The sequence below is a fragment of the Homarus americanus genome, unplaced genomic scaffold, assembly GCF_018991925.1.
Source record: "Homarus americanus isolate GMGI-L3 unplaced genomic scaffold, GMGI_Hamer_2.0 scaffold11794, whole genome shotgun sequence".
NCBI classification, from domain to species: domain Eukaryota; kingdom Metazoa; phylum Arthropoda; class Malacostraca; order Decapoda; family Nephropidae; genus Homarus; species Homarus americanus.
In genome coordinates, this window is record NW_024739301.1 from 917,308 (window position 1) to 922,292 (window position 4,985).

Here is a 4,985-nt window from a genome sequence, read left to right on the forward strand (position 1 = left end):
AATTATCTACTTTTAGGGCAGAGGACTTTATGTTTACTTTCAATATTGGGAAATTTTTTACGTTTCTTCATAAAATCTTCCACATGGCACTTTTAGCTGCATAAATATATACTGGTATTGTACATGTCTTAGATCATTTTCGGAGCTTTGTAGACCTAATAAAAGCTCCACAAGGACTAGTGTGGTGAGCAATTGAGCAATCAAGTATGTGATGCAGCAAAAGACATTCCTTTATAAAGTTATGCATGCTGCAGCAGGAAGGAAGGGGTGTACAAATGCCCAATGGAATGAGAGTACTGTATTAAATTTATATACAGTATCCACTTTAAACAGTACAGTTGTCAATTTAGGATACTGTATATCATTGTTAATCCATCGATAACCATGTCCCTTCCACAAATAACTTTAAGTAGCTCCACTACACATTTATGCATTAAGCTGTTGGTTTGTTGTAATTCAGATTTTGACCTTTACTGCCAACATAACTATATTCTTATTACCCTGTATTATTATTTTTTTCATTAATTTAATGATAAATACTGTTTTTAATGTAAAAACAAAAAAATCTAAAATATACCTTGTAACTCTACACTTGAAATTAATGGTGTTATGAAAAAATAAACTCAGCAAGACAATAAAATTACAGTATCATACTTCCAAAACATTTTGAAATTTCTAAACTTTTTAACTTTTGATTATAAAGTTCTTACTGAAGACAATCCAGTGCTTTCCTAAGCATTCCTCGTCACACTTGTCACAAACACTGCTTCTGTTATTTTCTTCATCATTTTTGTTTAACAAAAGACTAGCTATTATTATTAATACTGTACTATACTGTACATACTGTATTTTCATAATTATAATGTCCTGTTTCCATGCTTCAACTATTCCTCCTGTAAAGAACAGCTGAAATATGAAATTAATTTTCATATATTTTCAGTGTACTGTACAAGCAATGTGTGAAATCAACCTGAACTCTTAACAATTATTTCAAGAGATCTACTGCAGCTGGAATTCTGTCACCTACTTAAAGGGATATTATTGATCAGTCACATACCATACTGTACAAGATTACGGGTGGTTCAGTTTATAACATGGCACTGAAGACATACATGGAAGGGAAAGCGACATACATTAATAGAATTTTTTGAATGACATGACATGGAAAGAACAGAGAAGGAAAGAGGGAGTGGAAACACACATGGTCATATTCTTAAAAAAGTCGGTTTGGTGACCTCTTCACTTCACTTACAAAAAGGAGCAAGTAAACTCCTTCCATAGCTTAGGTGAACTTAAACACCTTTAAGATTGGGGGAAGTGCACCCTGACAGGGGTCTACATCAACACTGGGGTGGTATTCTTGCTTGAACAGGAGTCAGATGTGCTTGGCTCACTAAATAAACTCACTCATAAGACTACACAAATGTTCATGAAACCACACACTGTAGTTTGTGATAGATGAAGATTCACAAACATACTTCATTCACCAGCCTATAGCCAAATTACATTATGTGTACAGTATATAGCTCTAATACTAATACAGTAGAGGTAACTCGTGTTTTATGAGCGTTTGATTTAAGCGTTTTTGGAATAACGCAATTGTTCAATTAATGCCAAAAGCTAATTTACGACAGCCATGGTCGAAAAAAATATTTTTCACGTGTATTTTCGAGTCCCGACGTTAGTGATCGCGCTGTGTACTGACAAAATTTTTGTTTGTAATTCCCTTTAAAATGGCTGGCAAGCGTAAAAGTGAGAGTTTTCGTGGTGCTGAGAAGAAAAGGAGACACCCATTTTAGAATTTCTAAGTAATATTTTTGCCTTTTCGATTTACAGCCTGGTCGTCGGGACAGAACCCCGTCGTAAGTCGAGGAGAGACTGTATATATAATTTCAGGGGATTAAGCAATTAATAGGCACATAAGTTGTAAACCAAAATATTACTATAATCTTCTTAGAGATATGACAAAAATATAACTGTTTGGTCCCACAATCAACACATCTTTAAAGTCTGTTTAACCCCTGTGTGTTCTCTGTGCTAAATAAATTTGTCTGGCATTAGCCAAACAAAATGCTAAAAGTGGCATCCCCATAGTGAAGGGGTAAAGATCAAATTAAGACTATCATCATTACCGGTATACCAATACCAGCATGTAGTGATCAATGAACAATCTTAATGGGTGATGTAAGTACAGTGATATCCCCGTTAGCCGGAACAATTGGTGCAGAGCACTTCCGGGGAAGAGAGACTTCCAGGTAACCAGACGACTTTCTCAAACCTGAAAAATTCCTTATCCCCGGAATATTTTCAGGTTACTGGGAAAAGTTTCCGAGTGTCTAAACTAGACCTCTTGCACAGACAGACACTAGCCCACTTCCCAAAAACGTTTCTGGGTGCTGGGGATGTTTTCCTCGAGTCTAAACTACTGGAGAGTACGTAAATGCAGTTCTAATTATGTTAGAAACTCCTTTTCTTTACTATAATAATCCAGAATAATTTATCTAAAAGCTTGGTAAAATATATACTTGAAAATTAAAAATCTCTATGATGTGGGTGTGCCCCCCTTCCTCCCACAAGGGTCGTCTCACTGTTTATCTTCTGTACTTACTCTTCATGATACAATATTGTTTACTGTATTTGTTTTCCATTACTTGTACAGATACGCTACTGTAATAATCTGTGCTTATTAATACTGTACATGTACACTTCATACTGTATACAATACAGTACAGTATAGTACTATGTATTTTCTCTTAAAAGGTAAAAAATAATGTCATTCAAGACATATTCGGGTCATAAGACCCACTAATCCCCCACCCAACACTGGGTCAGGTTAGTAACATGACCCAATAATCTCGCACCCAACCTTCATCTCAAGTGTTACGACATGATTAGTTATGTATTACAGTCAATTGAGTGAAGTGTGTAACAGAGACGTGATCGATCACCCAAGCGACTAACGAACCGATCAGTGGTGAAGAGGATAAAAGTAACAACTCTATTCACACCAGTATCATAAAGAGCTTTTGTTTTTTAAATATAATTATTTAACCAAACTATTTAGATAAAGTATTCAGGATTATTTTGATGAAAAATACAAAATAAAATAGTGTGTCGAACGAAATTAGAACTGATTTTACCGACTCCGGTATCAATATTTCTTAAGTGTTTTTTTATAAAGAATGGAATTCCCATCACTATATCATATCAAAATATTTTGTTTTATGATATTTTATTGGAAACGTTTCGTAGAGAATTTATTAAGGATCATTATGGTATCAAATTCATCTCCCTATCACAATTAGCCACGCTTGAGTGAGGAAGGGGGGAGAAAACTGACCGTGCGACCCCACACCCCAAAAAAGGTTCACTTCCGTCAACACACCAACACCACCTACACATCACACATGCACCTCTACATCACACACAAACACACCCTCCAACAACCACTCACACACCCCAACACCACTCACACACCCCCAGCAAGGGAATTAAGACACATCTGGGTGTGTGTGACTGCATGGTAGCGAGTTAAATATCAGCTCTTGAGGAGCACTTGGCAACACTCATTTCCACTCCATCTCTCTAATTACTCACACCTTTCTGCTTTCTCACTCCATATTTTAAAATGTTATGTAATGTAATGTTGTTGAAGGGATAAAACTTTACTCATTTATACTTATACTTATCATAATCTCCCTAAAAATACTTTAGCTTTCGTGTTTATTCAGGCATCTTCAGGTCATGAGACCCACTAATTCTGCACCCAAGAAAGGGTGACCTGATATTCCATCAGAAGGTCAGTTATATGAGACCACTAATCCCCACCCTACCTCCACCTGACACTGAGTCAGGTCAGGTCCCCACAAATATTTTAACTTTCATCTTTATTCGAGACATTTTCAGAAAATTCTCGATTTTCAACCTCGGAATTTTTTTCCTAAAGCCGGAAATTTTTGGAAAATTTCGGCTTTGGTAGTGATTTTCCAAGCAAATTTCAATTCCAGCTATCAGAGATTTCTAGGTTTGAGCTATTCCGGCTAACAGAGATATTCCTGTAGAGTACAATATAAAAATTTCTTTCCATAACTACCATATACTGTATCAGTCACTTTCTCACTTTCATTTGCTGATATTTTGAGTACAATACTGTACTGTATTAGAATTCAATCTATTCACAGATGCCAAGTAATTTGGCTAAACTTTAAGCTATCAAATGCAATATTTTTGTAAAAATTCTTCTAATATGCTGTATGTATCTCCAGAATATGTGTTCTCTCACAACTACTATTTTGTAGTCTTATACATCAATGGATTTAATGTTTGTAAGAAAATAGTGCATGATAATACATTACAGAAGCTAATCTTGATATAGTTGAATCACCTAAATGTATGACTAGATTTGCAAGTTTTGGGAAATTTTAATGGCTAGTTTTTCTACTTATACTGTTTGCTATCTAGTTTCCTACACTATTCATCTCAACAATCCAGTACAAAGTTTCTCGAGGGTCAGTTCACTTCAAAAAAGATGCAAAGGGAGAGTGTAGAAGAGATAAAGTGTACCCACAGAATTCTAATATAATGAGAGAGAGGAGTTCCTTCCTTCACCCTTAATGTGTCAGTGTATACAGTCTACTGAGGAAGGTGTAGGGGTGATCCTCCCTGCTGTTTTAAGAATACGGCTGAGATAGTGGTGGGAGGACAAACACACAGTCACAAAGGAATGAATGAATGATTATGAATATTACCTTGGCACTGCAACTGCCAAGATCATGTGGCACTGCACATAAGGAATGAAGATGCAAAATACTGTACAGTATATTCATTTGTGACAATATTGTACTGCTCTACAGTTTGTCATACAACTCAATGACGCACCTCACTTTCTTTTCATTATTAGCAATTTCCAGTACAGTACTGTATCATATCTGTAATAAATAATAAACTTTCTTCACTATTCTTTTCTTTTTCTTTCTTTACATGCA